This window comes from Capricornis sumatraensis, chromosome 13, assembly GCF_032405125.1.
Source record: "Capricornis sumatraensis isolate serow.1 chromosome 13, serow.2, whole genome shotgun sequence".
Taxonomy (NCBI): domain Eukaryota; kingdom Metazoa; phylum Chordata; class Mammalia; order Artiodactyla; family Bovidae; genus Capricornis; species Capricornis sumatraensis.
In genome coordinates, this window is record NC_091081.1 from 28,634,893 (window position 1) to 28,655,623 (window position 20,731).

General features: G+C 42.0%; 1 non-coding gene across 1 annotated transcript; it reads left to right on the top strand.

Moving 5' to 3' along the window:
• Nucleotides 1-421: 421 nt before the first annotated feature.
• TRNAE-UUC (transfer RNA glutamic acid (anticodon UUC)) lies at nucleotides 422-494 on the top strand. The gene has a single exon. It is a non-coding gene; the product is annotated as a tRNA-Glu (tRNA).
• Nucleotides 495-20,731: the final 20,237 nt, after the last annotated feature.

Consider the following 20,731-nt stretch of genomic DNA (forward strand, 5'->3'; position numbering starts at 1 on the left):
TCAGTGCTCCTCTGCTCAAGTCATCCAAGCCTTGGGTGATTCGTGAAGTTACTACATTGTTCTTTAACATCCTCCTGCCTTGGTCACCTCCTCTGCTCTGACATTTTTGCTAGCCTCTAATATACCACTTCCAGCAAGGACCAAGTCTGGGGACCACCTCTAGTCTGTCTTTCCTGGTTTGGCATCCCAAGAGTAGATAGACTTATCTACCAAAGGCCTTGCCTACTCAAGGATGCAATTTCTAGACAATTGAAGTCTTCCAAAGTGATCAAGAGATTTATTAATTTCCTGCTTGTCTTTTGAGCACAATACCTGCCCCATTTTCTGTCCCAGTACAAAAGATTAATCTGGAACATTTATCATTTCTAGGTCTCAATTTGAACATATTTTGAAAAATAATAATTTAAACAGTATGGGAAATTCTCTGGTGGTCCAGTGGTTAGGACTCAGTACTTTCACTACTGAGGGCCTGGGTTCAATCCCTGGTTGGGGAACTAAGATTCTGAAAGCCATGCAGAGTGACAATCCATCAATCAATAAAAAATAAAACTGTGTGGCATCAGCCTAGATATTCACTACAATTTTTAAGAGAACTAAAAATACATTTTAAAAATCTGGTATCACAATTGCTGCTGTTTTAGTTATTAAATCGTGTCTGACTCTTTGCAATCCGATGGACTATAGTGCCCAAGGCTCCCCTCTCCATGGGATTTCCCAGGCAAGAATACCAAAATGGGTCAACATTTCCTTCTCAGGGGATCTTTCTGATCCAGGGATCAAACCTGGGTCTCCTGAATTGGCAGGCACATTCTTTACTATTGAGCCACCAGGGAAACCCTGGTACCATAATACAGTGTGAAAATAATCCTCAATAAATGGTAGTAGGCTACACAGGTAATAATGTGGGGAAAAATTCTGTTTTGAGTCATATCTTACACCAAATACTCACTCACACACACAGACACACACACTCCAGGTGGAATACTAAAAGGAGTTAAATATTTTTGAAATAAAATAAAAACCGTTAGAAGTTAGAATAAAGGAAGACAAATATGAAACATCTGGAGGAAGTTTGGCTTTCTGGATTTAGGATAGAAGAAATCACCAAGGAAACGATAAACAGATTTGACTATATGAAAATAAGTTTCTGTTAAAAATTTAAAAGACAAATTGGGGAAAATAGTTGCAGAAAACACTATGGACAAATGGTTAAAGTTTTTTTTTTAAGAAGCGCTTGTGTAAGTGGATAGGAATGATATTAGGATTCCAAGAGAACAATAATCTAAGGGGAAGAACAGAAAATTCATAAAAAATACAGCAGTATCATGACATTTGGAAGAATATTTAATCTCAACAAATAGCAAGGAAAGAAAATTAACAGTGTAATGCCACCTTTATATATTATATGCATATATTAGTACAGACATTATATGCTTACACCTAACACTGTAGAATATTGCAGAACTGGTACCCTGAGACACTATTGGTGGTATTACAGTTTGGCATGACTTTTCTGGAAAGTGATCTGCCAACATGTATCCAAAGACTTAAATTTTCTTTCAGTAAATCCAATTCTAAGAATCTATCCAAAGGAATTGATTCAAAATATGGTAAAATCTGTGAGCATAGAGATGTATCTTACGGAATTTTTAATAATAATAAAACATTGGAAATTCCTTGAATGTCTATCGATAGGGAAATGGTTGGATAAATTATCATTCACCACTTAAAGGAATTTTGTGGTCATAAAGGTTAAGTATAAAGACTATTAGCAACAGGGAAGAATATATAATATGATGCAACTCAGAAAAACAGGAGCTAGTATATGAAGGATATGATTAGAAAGAACTATGTAAAATATGTATATAAAGAATACTTGAATTCAGAAAAATAATGACTGCAAATGCATTTGAGTGGTTATATTTAGGGTAATTTTCTGTTTTCCTCTTTTGCTAAAACTCTGAATTCTATTTTTTGATCAATTTAAAATTAATTTAAAAGAAAACAAACTTTTGTTTGAACTGGAGAAGATAGGAGGCTGAGATAGACCTGCGGAACAGATATTTTTGGCAGCTGAAGCCTGGATATTTCCTTTATCTTATAGCAAGTACCTACAGAGGGTAAGATCAAATTAGAAGCCCAGGTCTCCTGCATTGCAGGTGGATTCTTTACCAACTGAGCTATCAGGGAAACCCAAGTTAATGGCAGGGCTGAACTTAGTCCCGATCACTGACTCCTCCCTCACTCAGTGCTATCTCTCCTCTACCAGATTTTAGCTCAGGACAAAACAGTACATTTTAGGAAGCGTCTTAGAAAGAAAAAAATTTAATTAAAAAATATATATTGTTAAACTATAACAAACCAGAAAATACTTTCCCCCTACCTGTGTACATTTCCCTTTAAATGATAACTGTAGCAGCACCCCAATAAACTGGAAACATTGACCAAAATGAAAAAAAAAACCCATAAAAATGTTGGCAAGCCCTAGGACTATGATCGATCTCTGGCCAAACAGGAGGGGAATAGAGCCAAACAAAAACAAAGCTAAGTAGTAACATCTGGGAGGAAACATTCTCTTTGCCAAGGACCCACCTAACCCCTTCAGAGAACCTACATCTTTCTGGAGCTGTGCACTGTACCAGGATTCGGGTTTGGCTGGGGTGAGCCACACATCCAGGGCCAGCTGCAGCACACGTCTCTCCAGCAAGGTGAGGGCACTGGCTGATGTGGGCCTGTAAGTGTGGCGGGCCTCCCTGAGGAGGTGCTCGAGGGCGCTGGGGATACAGGAAGCCAGGCCCAGGGAAGGGTGGAACTCCAGCAGATAAATGTTTTTCAAAGCTGAGCTTAATGAAAAGAAACAATTAATGACAAATTTTACACGATGAAGAACTTATTGTTTCCAGATCTTATATTTTTCAAGACCAATAAAACACTCTTACAATCCAGGACATTATAAAAAACTGGCAGCTCAACAGGGCCTTAGAGGCTGTCCAGGGAGCCCATCAGGTTACACAACATGCTTTTTGCTTTAATGTGAACTTTTTTTAAGACATAGTTTACTCTAAAAGCCAGTAAGAATAAGATTCATTCATTGTATGTCGCATCATTATGCTGTACACTTAAATTTATATATGCTAAGCTGCTAAGCTGCTTCAGTTGTGTCCGACTCTTAGTGACCCTATGGACTGTAGCCCACCATGGGATTCTCCAGGCAAGAATACTGGACTGAGTTGCCATGCCTTTCTCCAGGTGATCTTCCTGACTCAGGACTGAACATGCATCTCTTATGTCTCCTGCATTGGCAAGTAGGTTCTTTACTGTGAGTGCCACCTGGCAAGCTCAAATTTATACAGTGCTGTATGTCAATTGTATCTCAACAAACGGAAAAAAAATCTAAAATTGTATATGGAAAACCTGTCAACATTTCTTTAGCCAAATATTTGAGAACGAGATAACTTCAAAGTGTCTAAATATTAAACAAATACCTTCCAAGACTATTTCTATTTTTCACCTGATTCTTTACCCCTTTTTCTTCCCAAAATGATAATGAAGATGGTTTTTAAGTTCTGTATGCTGCTGCTGCTAAGTCGCTTCAGTCAGGTCCAACTCTGTGCGATCCCATAGACCGCAGCCTACCAGGCTCCCTGGTCCCTGGGATTCTCCAGGCAAGAACACTGGAGTGGGTTGCCATTTCCTTCTCCAGTGCATGAAAGTAAAAAGTGAAAGTCAAGTTGCTCAGTCGTATCCGACTCTTAGCGACCCCATGGACTGCAGCCTACCAGGCTCCTCTGCCCATGGGATTTTCCAGGCAAGAGTACTGGAGTGGGGTGCCATTGCCTTCTCCGTAAGTTCTGTATACAACTATTGGAATCATTCATGTTTGCCATAAAAATGTTATATTTTATAAATGAATGAGGCCAGAAACAATAAAACACTTGTCTGTGGGTTATTCTTTTGGAAATAAAGGATATAGTATCAGTCAAGTCAAGGGCCTTTCTATACCTGCTAAGTTGATTCAGTCATGTCCGATTCTGTGCGACCCCATAGACGGCAGCCCACCAGGCTCCTCCATCCCTGGGATTCTCCAGGTAAGAACACTGGAGTGGGTTGCCATTTCCTTCTCCAATGCATGAAAGTGAAAAGTGAAAGTGAAGTCGCTCAGTCGTGTCTGACTCCTAGGGACCCCATGGACTACAGCCTACCAGGCTCCTCTATCCATGGGATTTGCCAAGGCAAGAGTACTGGAGTGGATTGCCATTGCCTTCTCCCTTTCTATACCTACATAGAACTAAAGCTCCAGCCCAGCTTGGAGCTTGTCACCAGCTTCTTGGTTCCTCTGTACCCTCAAGGCCTGGAAAGGTGTGGTGAGGGTGAGTCACACTACATATCAAGGAGGTGACCTTATGAACTCTCTCTAGGTAATCTCAGGAAATTCAATCTATAACAAAAGGGGTGGGGTGGGGGTCACAAGATGAGTCTGCAGAAACCTTTCTGCTGACACTTGCTAGAAAAAAGAAATTCCTTTTTGAAAAATTTTAAGCACATCCATGTTTCTTGTATGTTGACTTATATGGCACCTCTAATAAATCCTTTGACAGCATTCTAATAGCAACTGGGTTTTTTAGGACTTCTCATGGGAATGAAGATTCTGCACCCAGGGACTGCTGCTGCTGCTGCGGCGGCGGCTGCTGCTGCGGCGGCTGCTGCTGCTAAGTCGCTTCAGTCGTGTCCGATTGTGTGCGACCCCATAGACGGCAGCCCATGAGGCTCCCCCATCCCTGGGATTCTCCAGGCAAGAACACTGGAGTGGGTTGCCATTTCCTTCTCCAAGGCATGAAAGTGAAAAGTGCGTACGTGTAAATTCTGGCCTCTTATTCCTTATTTGCAAAGTGAATCAATATCGAGTTCACAAAGGAATCCCTCTTCTATGCCTTTTATATTTACTTCTCTCATCACCAAATCGGAGAAGGCAATGGCACCCCACTCCAGTACTCTTGCCTGGAAAATCCCATGGATGGAGGAGCCTGGAAGGCTGCAGTCCATGGGGTCGCTGAGGGTCGGACACGACTGAGCGACTTCACTTTCACTTTCAAGCACTGGAGAAGCTCCATTGGAGATTCTCCATTCTTGCCTGGAGAATCCCAGGGATGGCGGAGCCTGGTAGGCTGCTGTCTATGGGGTCACACAGAGTTGGACACGACTGAAGTGACTTAGCAGCAGCAGCAGCAGCATCACCAAATACTTGAGTGGTGTTTTGTAGAACAGTAGTATACTTAACAGCATACCCTTAAATTATCCAGAAATTAAATGTAAAATGTCTAAAGACAACACCAACTTACCAGCTATTGTTGATGGAAATGAGTTGTTTGCAAATTATGTTAAGGGGAAGTCCAAATCTATTGCTAGCATCTGGATGGCCTTTTTGCCAAAGCCTCTGGACATACTCACGCTGACACTCTATCTAGAAATGTCACATAAAAGTTAAAATTAGAAAAGTTAAACTTTCCCATGGATGTGAGTTATGAGCCTTGGCATGAGAAGAACAGAACATCAGCCCTTTGCGTATCTTCATTATTTGACTAATTTTCACACAGACATGAGTTTTAGGGATTCCCTTACATACAGACATGGTTGTTTTTTAGTCTGAGGCAAGGATCAGTCAGAAAAAGCAAAGGCAACCAGCTTTAGGCAATCTTAAGAGGCACAAGAAAACTTCTTTCTGTAAAATAATTGACTACAAGGAAAAAATTATAAGCAGGCCTAAGGGACTGTATTAGCTTTTCCCTGGAAGTCATAGACTGTGACCATTTCCTGTAGTGTTCTAGAAATAGTTGCAACATTAAAAATATATATATAATTTTACAGATTTAATGTCTTACAAAGGGGTAGGCTTAGTCCTTTCACTATAGATAAACTGTGATTGAATGAAAATAGGTTGTCAATTCTTTGTGGATTATTAAATGTAATCAGGATTGGAAACCTCCCTTTAAGACTGTAGTTATGCTTAGAATTCAACAATGCAAATAAGCTCACAAATAAACATTATGTATATGCTGTACCCAGATTCTGAATTGGTACTGAAAGGAAAATACAGTTTTCAGTTTTGACCTGTGTTTTCCATCCCCTTCTCACATGGAATCTTCAGTTCAGTTCAGTCACTCAGTCATGTCCGACTCTTTGCGACCCCATGAATCGCAGCACACCAGGCCTCCCTGTCCATCACCAACTCCCGGAGTTCACTCAGATTCACGTTCATCGAGTCAGTGATGCCATCCAGCCATCTCATCCTCTGTCGTCCCCTTCTCCTCCTGCCCCCAATCCCTCCCAGCATCAGGATCTTTTCCAATGAGTCAACTCTTCGCATGAGGTGGCCAAAGTACTGGAGTTTCAGCTTTAGCATCATTCCTTCCAAAGAAATCCCAGGGCTGATCTCCTTCAGAATGGACTGGTTGGACTGCAAGGGACTCTCAAGAGTCTTCTCCAACACCACAGTTCAAAAGCATCAATTCTTCGGCGCTCAGCCTTCTTCACAGTCCAACTCTCACATCCATACATGACTACTGGGAAAACCATAGCCTGGACTAGACAGACCTTAGTCAGCAAAGTAACGTCTCTGCTTTTGAATATGCTATCTAGGTTGGTCATAACTTTTCTTCCAAGGAGTAAGCGTCTTTTAATTTCATGGCTAAAAAAACCCAAACATACTCACCTGCTGGTTGAGGATGCCCCTCACCAGCTGCAGGTGAAGCCTCAGACAGGTGCATTCCTCTCGGTAGGCCTTAATGAAGTAAGGATGACTGAAGTCAAACCTCGGGCACCTGTGCATAATGTCTGTGATCACTTGTGCTAAGGCAAATCTCTCCTCTGGGTCCAATGCATGCTGGTAGGCTTCAAAGTAACTGTCCAGAAGCTGAAAATAAGGTTTATAGTCAGGGGACAGGGCCCAGCAAAGGAAGAGAAGTGAACTCCCAACCATTTCCATGCTTTGGGAAGCCTCTTCACCATCAATAGGAGAGAGACAGCTCTGGGTATTGGCCCTGGGTGGGCAGCCGCAGCATCAGAGCAGCACAGACCAAGTTAGGGAGGGCGAGGGAAAAAGCACTCATTGCACCTCTGTCCCCTCTTTGTCTGCTCTCTACACATAAAAGGGGAGTAAGATCATGAATAATACAACATCTAACAATTATAAGTTCCAATGAGACAGTGAATTTGGTGTCACTTCATCAAATTCTTTTACCTTCAACACCTTTTCCCACAGACCCACTCTCCCCCCCCTGTTTTATTCTATTACCAAAGGCAGGCAAGTAGCCTCCACCCCTCTTCTATATCATCAGCCCCATTTATGACACCTTCTCTTTAATAGCTTGCCTATTTAAGTGTCACATATATAGAAATGGTGGGGGAGAGGGGTTAGAATGGCAAGTGGAGGATGCAAGTCCCCTCTAAATATAAAGGTATTTATTCCAGATCAGACTCCACTCGGAAGGGCCTATGTACAAAACTCTCAAGAGCATCCGGGAAGCTTCTGTTTTACTGAAGTTCACAAGTCTTTTTTAAAAACTGAAAAAGGCTTCCCCACACTAAGTGTTGAAGAAACTCAGAAAGATATGCTCTTTATTTTGTTTTTACATTTGTTTATGAACTTAGGGAATTTCTGTTCTGCGTGTAAATTTTATTTGTGTTTAATTAGTCATGGTGTTAATCAGAAAAAGCTCTTCAGAGTTCACTGGACTGGAATCCCAAACAGATACCTAACAGCTGATATGCAAGTAGTTCTGAACAATGTAGTTACTCTTTTTGGGTTGTTTTAAAACTTTCATAGGCCTTAGACACACTTAGTTTTGGAGACCCTGTCCCATACTATATCAAATATATTAAAACCCATATCCTAATCAATTCTTTTGGTAAAAATGTTAAATGATATTTATAATTTTGCTTTTCAAATTGTTTGGCTATGAGCAATACATTTCATTAATGATGACTGATTTCTCAGTAGTATGTATTTGAGGATTTTTATGAAGTGAGAAAATCTGATCTATAAATTATTTTCACATGTAATGAGATGTTTCCAAGTACTCAAAGTTTTCACATTTTATGGACATGTCATTTAAGCATTTATTGGTATCTATTTTGTATTTTCTTTTCATATTTCCATGTAATGCATGTTTTCTCGCAGATAGCACATATATCCAATGGTCCCTGAAAAGCCTTTAGATTCTAAACACTGAGTCTATATCACCTGATGGACAAAATCAACTCTGGCTGAAAGCTTCTGAACTTCTGCTCCCACCAGCCTCACAATGCAATGGATTCCTTTCCTCTGCCTATATAATCCAGCATCATCCCTAGAGTCTCAGCTCAACATGCCCCTCCTCAGTCTTCTCTTACCCCACTCCTCTACTGCAGGCCTCATGCTTCTGAAAGGCCTCAGCTCCGAGGGTGGCTGTAGCATCAAAGGTGCGGGTGTGCCCAGTGAGTTCATTTAGTTGACAGCAAGGAGTGGATTGTTGAGTCTGCAATTTTTGCCAACCTGATAGCCAAGCACACTTTGAGATGCATTAGAGCATTTTTTGTTTCCTTGGGTAGTGATCTTCCTGATGGTTTGAGGCCTGGGAGCCAGCCCACTTCTTAACAAACTAAGGAATTTCCTAAAAGGAGATAAAGAGCACCTTTCATTGTGTAGAGTCCATAGCTAGGAATGAAAGACCAGAAAGAACTGGGAGGGTGTCAGCACTGCTTGAATATAGGTGGCAACAGCTCAGGAGGAAGTAAAGGAACCTGAGTGGCAAGAAAAACCAGGAGTGTCTCCATCTTGCAATAATAACTCCTGAGGCTCCCAAGAAGGCAAACACTTGAGAATCAATAGAAGCCTAGGAATCAAATATTGCCTTAGCAATAGATGTCCAGTGTCTGAAGGCTATTCAATGCTAAGGCTCAAGGAGGGAGAGCCTGGGGCACTTTATTTAAAGTGAAAGTGAAGTCGCTCAGTCGTGTCTGACTCTTTGCGACCTGTGGACTGTGGCCCACCAAGCTCCTCCATCCATGGGATTCTCCAGGCAAGAATACTGGAGTGGGTTGCCATTTCCTTCATCCAAGTACTAACATCAAAGATTTCAAGGGAGGAAAGGAAGCCAGGTTGAAAGAAGAAGGGGGAGGAGGCGGGAGAAGGGGGGTGAAAGGGGTGGCCTTACAGACATCTCCTGCCACCTACAGATACCCAGGCGTTATGGGACTTTTCCCTGGGCCTCCAGAGAAGGGAGGACTGGAACTCAGCCCTACCAGAAATCAGACCAGACCAGAACCAGAATTCGAGTTCTCTGCCAAGAGGAGGTGATCAGTCTCCAATCCTCAGCTCAGGCTGAAGGCCCTTCGACCAGATTCCTGCGTCTAGGACTGGGGGACTGGAAAAACAGGGAAGGATAGAAAGGGTTAAGGAGAGGAAAGAGAGAGGGAAGGGGAGAGAGGTCAATAAAGTCTCTTGTTCCTTACTGGTCAGGGCACTCTGGCCAGTTGTCCGCATCAGGAGGAGGACAGGGACAAAAGGGTCCCAGTTGCGGCTGCTGGGTCTGGTCCATTGGCAGGCAAGCTGGCCCCTGAGTACCCCGAGTGGTCAGGATGTCAGTCTCAGTGAAGAAGAGTCCCCGCCAGAGTCGCCATTTGTTGCAGGAAGAGGGACCCCTTCCAGGGCCCGAAACTGGGCTCTTGTCTAACACTCGGAAATGAATTGTCCGAGGAGACACATGTGCTGACAAAGCAAGAGATTTTATGGGGAAAGGGCACCCGGGTGGAGAGCAGTAGGGTAAGGGAACCCAGGAGAACTGCACTTTATTTAGCATCCAGTTTTGCAGGATGCACTTTGGGAAACACTGGTCCATGGGAACTTGGGTCAACCTTAGTATCCAAAGGATAACACCAGAAGAAGCTAAAAGCTTAGTGAAGGAGACTTTTGGGCCTACAAAACAAAACAACAGTTTCAAAGGCCCTTGCTGAATCATCTAGAAATCATCATCGGAGAAAACAAAGCAGAACTTTAGGTCCTGCCCTGATGCTCCAGGCCGGTTGCATCTATCTGGGACTTATCACCCCCTGTTCAGAAACCTTCCACCCCCTACACCTGCCCAGAAGACTCATCACCCCCTGCCCAACTACAAATGCCATCTCAACTAAAGAATACCCAAAACGTCCCGCCTGATTAATGTTTCCCTTATCGCTTCCACAAACCACCCTATAAATATGGAGCCTCCCTGATCTGTCTCCAGGCTCAGCCTGGTCGTTAGGCTGACTGTTGCCCCTCCTTGCCTGAATAAAGGTAATCTACTTCTGTTGAGGTCGTCTTTCCTCTTTCTGCCTTGGCCCGAACTACACCTTACACTTAGGACAGAGAGTGTGCTCCACAAGTTAAAAACTCACACACCTTAGAGTGTGAAATGAAGAAAGGTGCAGATCCCTTGTCTTTAAGAGAGCCTCAGGGAAAATGGAGCCATCAGGGTGATCTAAATGACATTAATCCATCCACAGAGCTCTCTACTCTAGAGTAGCACTCAGTTATTAAATAGCAGAAGACAAACCAGGAACAAAGGAGTGATGGGGTAAGAAGGCTGTCACTCAATAGCCTAGGGGAAGATTAAGAAAGAAACAGTAACTTCCCTAAATCATTCTCAATGAATTTAAACCTTTTTGGCAGGACCAGGGCAATCCCAGGAGCTGGTTTATAGAGTTTGTATTGCTGTGACCTGCTTTTGTACAATGAGCCCTACTGTTTGGTTATTTGGCAGGGGAAGATTGTGGGGAGGGTTCTTGCTAGTGATTCCAATCTGGTGATACCAGGTTGCAGAGGCAGGTGCTAAATTGCCATCATCACTTTGTTGTTGGTAGAATTACCAGGCTTAACAAATAAACATACAGGTCATCTAATTAAATTTGAATTGCTGATAAACAACCCATACTTTTTTTAGTATGTCGCAAATACTGTCATATTTTACCTGGCACCCCCAGTTGTTGAGAAGGAAAAGGTGGCTCTTTTTAAATTGACAACACTTTTTTCAAGCTTTGTCCTCCACCTTGAAAAGCTCTCAGATGGCCCTTTGCATAATTTTATTATGAATTCTTTCATCAGGGGTAGGGCCGTGATCTTTACACCTCATAGGTTCTATTTATTATCTGTTTGCTAACTGGCTCATTTCCATTTGAACTCTGGACTGACATTTGTCTAAGAAGTCTTCCTAGCCTGTCAAATGTCACCTGTGTATGTCAAGGGCCAACTTGCAGGCAAAATAATGTGCGGTGGACACTGATGGTAGGCATCAAATATTGGAGAAAATAGAAAAGAGCCAGAATGAATAATCTCAAACCATACTGTATTTATAGACATTTTTTTTAACCTAAGCCTCTTTTTATTTCTTGGATTTAAAAAAACTTTTAAAAACAGTACTTTAGGTCAAATGAAAGTGTAAAAGAGAAAATCAGTGTCAGACACATCTTGTCACAGAATTTTCTGCGCTCCCCCCGCCTCCCTTTTCTTAGTGCTCTAAACACTAATTCAAATTATCCTGAAAATGTGTCCTCTGGTGGCTATGGAGAGAATTAGCAGTTGGTATAAACGTCACTTAGGAACTGGCAGAGCTGATGCCTGGCTTCTGAGTCTCTTAATCCACCTAAACTCATACCAGCTCTATTTTTATGAGCAGTTTATATAATATGGTTACTTGAAGGATTTAAGGCAACCTAATGTGTTTGAGCAATTTTTAACTTTAGTGATTCCAATATATTGAACAATCAAAAACAGCTGAAGACACTTAGCAGTAGAATCAGTACTGGGGGAAATCAATTGTATTCCAGGTAAAAGTCTGGTTTATCAATTAAAAATAGGCTCTTTTGACAATTTCTGGAATTCCAGAAATTGATTTGGAAGGCTACATTTTCCGGGTTTTTGCAAAGATAAGTCAGTTATTATAGGGAACTTATTCTCAGGGTAGAAAGGAGGGAGATTATTTTCAATGATTGTTTTAAGTTAAAATATTTTCATGTACCATAGAAGAAACTAGTAGACAGCCCTGGTAACTTAGCACAGAATGAACACTAGGCCAAAGGAGGAGAAATTGGTTTATTTATTTATTACTCTTTGCCTTTCTGTTCTTCTCTACTATCAAGTCCTCCGTAGGAGGCCTAGAAGAACTGAAAACAGAGGTGGGGAGAGCAAAGAAAAGGGGTACTGCCTACAACTCACGTCTGGATAAATAAACATGTCGCGTTTGAGGATTTTGTATTACTTACACTTACTGCAGCCTCTCCAGTTTCTATACTATGAGGCTAAATCTCCCATTTACTCAGTTGATCACAGTGAGCTTCTAATTGACAGATCAAGTGTCCAGATGCACACTCTAGAGATCAGTTGTCTTTGGAAAGAGGAACAATTTTCAAAGCTATGGCTTGCATCCTGGAAGTCTAGCCAGTTGTTTTCCAAAATTGGATGATCTACATCTCCATGAGTAACAGACCAGAGGGTAGATGAAATGGTAAAACCCTCTACTAGAAAAACAATTCAAAGAAAACATTTCCCCGTCCACATCCTCTTACCACATCACAACTCCCTGTAACCTGGTTTCCACCTCTGCTGCTTTTTGAGAGAGTCCTACAAAGCTAACGATGACTGCCTAATGGCTAACCCCGTCTGGTTGTTAGGACTCATGTTTCTTTATGTTTCAACTGTTCTCCACACAGGTAATCATCCTCTCCCAATTAAGACTGTTTTCTTTCTGTGGGCTTTCCTAATGTTATCCTTTTCTTTTTGCTGCAGTCTCTTTGGCTACTCCTTGTTCCTCTCATGGATTCTTGTCCCATGACCTTCCCCTTAAATGTAAGTGTTCCCAGGGACCCATTTCAGACATCTCTTTTACTACTCATTTTGATACATTACTATGGTATGACTTCCACCTTTACACCTCAGCTCATAACTGCTCCTGAACTTCAAACCTACAGCTCCTATAAAACATTCATGCATACGTGCTAAGTTGCCTTAATTGTATCCCTATGGGCTGTAGCCTGCCAGGCTCCTCTGTTCATGAGATTCTCTAGGCAAGAATACTGGAGTGGGTTGCCATGCCCTCTCCTCCAGGGGATCTTCCTGATCCAGGGATCGAACCCGTGTATCTTAGGTCTCCTGCATTAGCAGGCAGATTCTTTACCACTAGCACCACCTGGGAAGACATTCACACCTGGGTTTTAGCAAACTCTCCTCCATGCCTTGTGTCCTAGACTCAAAAAAATGTTCCCCTCTAAAGAGGCCCCTCTTCTTTCATTCTGTTTCAGTCGACAGCCTCCTCCCTGAGCTTGAGGAAGTCATTTTAATTCCACTCTCATTCTCTCATGCCAACATCTAGTCTTCAAATCCTGTCATTTCCATTTCTGGAAATCCTTGCCCAACTGCTCTCACCCACCCACATGTGGCCTACCCTTCTAAAGACCATAATAAGGTCTGTCGGTTTGTTTGCATTTAGCAAAGTGAGGCCTGTCCCTGACAGCACAATGAACATGAATGGAATCATCACACACATTCTCACTAAAAGCATACATGTCATAAAAGGGCCTAAATTATACAGCCCTCTAACAAATTTCCCCTAAGCTGAAGCCATATCCTTCACATTTTGTTTTTTGTAATAAAGAACCACAGTAAAGAACATAAAATTGATTATATACTTACAACTAGCTAAGATTTTTAAAATACTTATTCACTTCATTGGGAGTTGCCCTAAAAGACCCATGGTGTTTAAAAAAAATATATTGGGTTTTATAAGAATGTTTTTAATAGGTGTTTTGTTTTCTAGGCAAAAATACCTGGCGCTTGCTTTCTAGAAGAGTTGCTTCCCAAGTCCACATGTCATACAGCACAGCAAATCTGTCCACACCTGCATGGGTCCATCCCCAGTCCTGGTCAATATGTGACTTGCTGCCCTGTTTGTGACCTGGGAGAGAAACGGATGAAAATGATTAGAGACAGACCTCACTATAGAGGTATTGCTAGTAGAAATGGACCCGTCAGATTGTCAGCTTCCTCTCAGGAATGAAAACACTAAATGGGTAGCTGGGATTCCCAAGAATTGGCTAAAGAGACATGGGCAAGACTAGGTAGGCCTTAAGTTCATACTTGCTGACTTCTAGATCAACAAAGGTTTTTGTTTTTACTTTTCGTTTTAAAAGACTAATTTTAGAAATATAAACCAAAATTCAGTTAACATGAAAGATTTACTAAAATCTCCTCAAACCTGTAATTTAAAAGCAAAACATACATTTCTCCTCTGTAAAAACAGGTTCCTGGTGATTTAACAACAAACCTAGTTTAAACTGCTGTATCAATTGATGCCAACCAAGTCAAAACTTTTCAGGGAAATTTCTAACGTATTTCTTAGTTGTGCTAATTACTAACTTAAATCAGTAAGGGTAACCATTGCCATTATTCAGCTAAAATATTTTCCCACTATAGTACTGTAAGTTTTCATTGTCAGCATTATTGTGCTTAAAATTTTAAGTAGTCTGTTTCAGAATAAAATATTAAAAAGTAAGGGATTTTCAGGTTTAGTGATTATCAAGAATATGATGGGTACTGAACAACAGAAAGCCATTGGTCAGGAATTTCTCCAGCAGCAGTTGGGAAATCATTTCACAATGAATGGCCATATACTCACTAGCTCAGTGAGACATGCTCATGTGACTAAGTATTTCAGTCAAAGTAAGTTCTTAGTAGCTAAACACAGTTACATTCTATCATAAATTAACATCAGCAAAAATGATGCATTGGTATGTAGGATCACCAGTAAAGATAAAAGCTAAAAGTTGAAATTAGGTGCTCTGGAATGTTGGACGCCATCACTGCATCCCATGATTCAGATCCCAAATGGTCTTTGGCAAAGGGAGAACAAAGAATTTAAACTAATACTAAATTAATTCTTTCTGGGATCTGAAAGGTTAACTGTCAAACATTCTTAGAGCAGCATTTTATAAAAATATGAACATGAATTATCCTTAATTAAAGTCTACATATATTACAAAATGGCATAATCTCTTGCTAAATTTCCCTCTAGGTGTTACAATTCATCTAGAAACTCTAATTTCTTTCCAAATGGAATACTAATGCCATCATATTATTCCAACAGGAACATTCTTACCTCATCGATTTCTAAAACTGGATAAATTTGAGTGATGCCAAAAGAGAGAGAGAATACAGATTATAGGTTATTTGATTACCCTGACTAATGATTTCTCCCTCTGGGGCTTGTCTGACATTTTCCTAGCCAGGTCTTCTTGCATCCTGGTGGTTTTTTGTAAGGAACTCAGAAATATCTCTGCTTCTAACTGCAGTTTCCCCAAGGTCAATTATTTCTTTTTTTGTCACTTAGGGAAAAAAGTCATTAATTTCACTTGCTTACTTTGCTTCCCTCAGGGCCCTGCACCTAGTATGTAACGCAGAAATGCTACTGGGCAACAAGTAGAGTCTAAACAACAGTGTCAGACTTTATTTTTGGGGGCTCCAAAATCACTGCAGATGGTGACTGCAGCCATGAAATTAAAAGACGCCTGCTCCTTGGAAGAAAAGTTATGACCAACCTAGATAGCATATTCAAAAGCAGATACATTACTTTGCCGACTAAGGTCCGTCTAGTCAAGGCTATGGTTTTTCCTGTGGTCATGTATGGATATGAGAGTTGGACTGTGAAGAAGGCTGAGTGCCGAAGAATTGATGCTTTTGAACTGTGGTGTTGGAGAAGACTCTTGAGAGTCCCTTGGACTGCAAGGAGATCCAACCAGTCCATTCTGAAGGAGACCGCCCCTGGAATTTCTTTGGAAGGAGTGATGCTAAAGCTGAAACTCCAGTACTTTGGCCACCTCATGTGAAGAGTTGACTCATCGGAAAAGACTCTGATGCTGGGAGGGCTTGGGGGCAGGAGGAGAAGGGGACAACCAAAGATGAGATGGCTGGATGGCATGACTGACTCGATGGACGTGAGTCTGAGTGAACTCCGGGAGTTGGTGATGGACAAGGAGGCCAGGTGTGCTGTGATTCACGGGGTTGCAAATAGTTGGACACGACTGAGTGACTGAACTGAACTGAACTGATAACCAAGCTACAGTTTCCAACAAATGGGGGACTTGAGCTGGAAACAAAACTTTATCTTTTCTAGAGTGGTGTGTGTTGGGGAGGTATAAATGCTTATTAACTTTTCCAATACTATTATATATGTGTTTATATTTTGAGGTGGGAGGTGTTAAATAGAGCCCTTAGTGTTTTTTGTCCATTTGGATAGGTTGATTTTTGTCTGGTTGATTTTTAAAAATCTGACTTCTGACCTTTTTCTCTCTCAATGTAATGGCTGGCCACAAGCAGCAGTTTTGTCTCTAAGTCCTTCAGATCACTCAAGGCTTCATCATACATGACATACACCCCTTGCTGGTCCTGGGTGTGGATGTAACCAGCATCCATACTGTAGTAGTCATCCTGGTTCTCCACTTCTGAGAACTCCATAAATTGGATGCTCTGGACCTAGGAAAGAAAGCCAAGCCTGGAAGTTACCAGAACAGGGAGAGCAATATTTTGCCAGCTCAAATGGACAAAATGGCAGGCTTCTGTTCCCACACAGTGGGCTATCAGCATGGAGCTGTAGACATGAGGAATGTACAAAGAGCTAGCTATGTGTAGGGAAAAAGATGACAACAAAGAATGTCAGGGAAGAGTAGTTCCTAAGATGGAGAGATTAAAGAGTTGATTAAATTTTATAATTAATTCAGGATTATCTGGGAAAAGACAGACAATAGAGCCAAGGGATAAATGTGGTCTCTGAAGCCAGAGTGCCTGTGTTTAGGTCCTGGGGCTTCCCAGGTGGTTCTAGTGGTAAAAGAACCCGCCTGCCATTGCAGGAGGTGTAAGAGACATGGGTTCGATTCCTGGGTTGGGAAGATCCCCTGGAGGAGGGCATGGCAATCCACTCCAGTATTCCCCCTACCACCCCGTCCCTGCAGATTTCAAACTATATTAGAAAGCTATAGTAATCAAAACAGTTATGACATTGTCATAAAAAATTGGATAAATGAAACAAAATATAGAGCCAAGAAATAAACCAACACATATATGGCCAATTAATTTACCACAAAAGAGGCATTAATATACAATGAGATAAGGACAATCTCTTTAGTTCTTTTTTCCTTATTGGGAAAAATGAACAGCCACAGGTAAAAGTATTAAACTAGACCATTATTTTACATTATATATAAAAATTTACTCAAAATAGATTAAAGACCTGAATGTAAGACTAGAAAGCATAAAATTCTAATAAAAAAAACATTTATGGTAAACTCCTTATTATCATAGTTGGCAATATTTTTTACATCTGACTCCAATAGTAATGGCAACAAAATAAACACATGATTTTAAAAAAAATTTTAATGAAGAATGTGAAGTCATTGAAAGTAACTTTTTTTTGACAAGAAACACAATTTATTATTTGCTTGCTTCTCTGAGGGTTCACCACGTGGCATAAGGTACCACATGATACCCAGATTAAAAGCACGGCTTTGGTGGTTGGGGCTTTAAGTAAGAATAGAAAATTCACCTTCATCATCGTGTATACATGCACGCTCAGTCGTGTGCAACTCTTAGCAACCCCGTGGACTGTAGCCCACTAGGCTCCTCTGTCCATGGGAGGATTCTCCAGGCAAGAATACTTGAATGGGCAGCCATTCCCATCCATGGCCAGTCCAGTATTCTTGTTTGGAGAATCCCATGGACAGAGGAGCCTGGAGGGCTACAGCATTTAGGGTCACAAAGATTCTGACACGACTGAAGCAACTGAGCATGCATACACTCTGCCAGGACCTCACTTTAAGCAAGTCACTTAGACTTTAGACTCCATTTCTTCATCTATCACACAGCGACAGTGGAGACACTACAAGGTTTGTTGCCTATGATACCATATGTGTATGTATGGCCTCACATGTATGTGAGGCCCTTGAGATCTATAATCAGCTATTTCTCTTAATCTTATAAACACTTCTAAAATGCATTAACACAATCTCATGACTTGGTGTCCTCCCAAAATTCATGTCCACTTGAAATTTGTGAATGTGGCCTTATTTGGAAATAGTCTTTGCAGATGTACACAAGTTAAGATGGAGTCATACTGGATTAAGGTGAGCCTCAACCCAACGACTGGTGTTCTTAGAAAAAGAGGAAATTTGGAAACAGACACGGAGGAGGGAAGGCCAGGTGGAGACAGAGGCAGAGACTGGAGTGATCCATCTACAAGCCAGGGAGCACCAAGGACTGTTGACAACTACCAGAAGCTGGAGAGGCAACGAGGGTCCCCCGGGGCCTTCAGAGGCAGCATGGCCCTGCGGACACCTTGATTTTGGACTGTTTCCAGAACCATAAGAGAGTAAATTTCCCTCCCAGCTGTTGTGAGCCACTCACTTTGTGGTACTTTGTTATGGCAACCCTAGGAAACTAACACAAGTTTTGAGTAGTCCAATCATAATTTTATTTTTAGATGACCAAGGGCCTATTGCTTCCTGGGAATCATTATTCTCATAATAACTCTCAAAATTTCAAACTCCTCTACCCTGTTCCCCACTCCCAATGTCCAGCCTCCCTCAGTCTCAGCTGATGCCCCTCCTCTTCTCCACTCACACACAAACCCACCACGCTTGCCCCGCCTCTGCTGCTCCCGCTGCACTGGAGGGGCCTATTATACTCCCCTTCACTAAGGTCATTCCCTCCCCCCCTGAAGCATCTCTTCTCCTTGCACATCTATTTCATCTCAGCCAGAGATTTCCCAGCTGACACTGATACATGCTCCTGGCCCTCTTATTTTAAAATATCCTCATACCCTTCCCCAGGTTCCACCTTATGTCCCTCCTTCTCACAGTCCAATCCCTCCTAAAACATCATCTGTCTCCTTCACCTCACCCATTCCCATCTAGGTCCTGTTTCCATCTAGCCACCCGAACCACTTTTACAAAGACCAACAATGACCAACCAGCAGACTTTCTATAGTCATCTTTATGTAATCTCTCATGAAGATTTGACATGGTTTAGCATTCCCTGCTTATTGACCCACTTTCTGAGGTGGCTTTCTGACATTCCACATTTCCCTTGCTATCACTGATTTGTTAGCCATTTCCTCTTTATCAGGTCATCAAATAGTGGCCCACACTCAAGCTCCTAGGACTTCCATCTTTTCTTCCAATAGTCCTTCCCTTGGAGATTGTACACTTTCACAGCTGAGATAACCATCTTCAGACCATTTGCTCCCCCATGTGTGTCCCCAATCCAGACCTCCTAGAATTCCACACCCACATATCCAATTATCTATTTAGCATCTGTTTCTGGGCATCTCAAAAGCCCCTTAAATTTAACATGATCAAATCATGTGCTCTCCCCCATGAACCTAGGCCACCTCCAGCTTCCCCACTTAGTAAATTGCACCACCACCCATCTACTTCCTCTAGCACGAATCATTCCAGATGTCTCTTTCTATCTCACCGGACATGTCCAATCTATCACCAAGTCCTGTTGATTTTACTTCCTATGTCTCAGATCCATCCAACTGCATCTCCACCACCCACTACCCTAGTCCAAGCTGTCACTATTGGGCACTAGAACTAGTCTAGCAGCTTCTAAACTGGTTTAGCCTGTTAAATGGTCTTTCCACTTTCCTTCTGGCATGGGCTTATTCTCCCCTCCATTTTATTCACTACTAGCAGAGGATCTTTTAGAAACGGAGCTTAGATTATGTTATCCATTCTCCCCTTTAACATCTAAAGCCTCTAAAGGCTTCCCATTGCTCATAATACAAAAAAAACTCCATAAAAAGACCTACATGGTCTGCTCCCTGCCTATCTCTTTCCAGTACTTTTGAACCAAATGTGATTTTACCCTCAGAGGACATTTGGCCATGTCTAGAGACTTTTTTGGTTATTATAACTTGGGGGAGGTGCTACTGGCATCTAGTGGGTAGAGGCCAGGGATGCTTCCAAATATTCCACAGTGCACAAGACAGTCTCTCACAATAAAGAATTATCAGGCCCAAAATGTCAATAGTGCCAATGTTGAGAAACCTGGGGTTACTTTTGTTTTGTACCACTTTCCACCTGGATTACTCTGTCCCAGCCATTCAAGTATTCTTTTGATTTCCTCTGGGTACCATGCTTCTCTGGCCACAGGTACTTTGCACAGACTACGTATCCTTTCTTTGTGGAACTGGCAGACATCTGGTGTTCAGTTGCTCAGTTCAGTTCAGTTCAGTCACTCAGTCGTGTCTGACTCTTTGCGACCCCATGAATCGCAGCACGCCAGGCCTCCTTGTCCATCACCAACTTCCCGAGTTCACTCAGACTCATGTCCATCGAGTCAGTGATGCCATCCAGCCATCTCATCCTCTGTCGTCCCCTTCTCCTCCTGCCCCCAATCCCTCCCAGCATCAGGGTCTTTTCCAATGAGTCAACTCTTCACATGAGGTGGCCAAAGTACTGGAGTTTCAGCTTTAGTCGTGTCCAACTCTTTGTGACCTTATGGACTGCAGCAAACCAGGCTTCCCTGTCCTTCACTATCATCTCCCAGAGTTTGCTGAAACTCATGTCCATTGAGTTGGTGATACCATCCAACCATCTTATCCTCTGTCATCCCCTTTTCCTCCTGCCTTTAGTCTTTCTCAGCATCAGGGTCTTTTCCAGTGAGTCAGTTCTT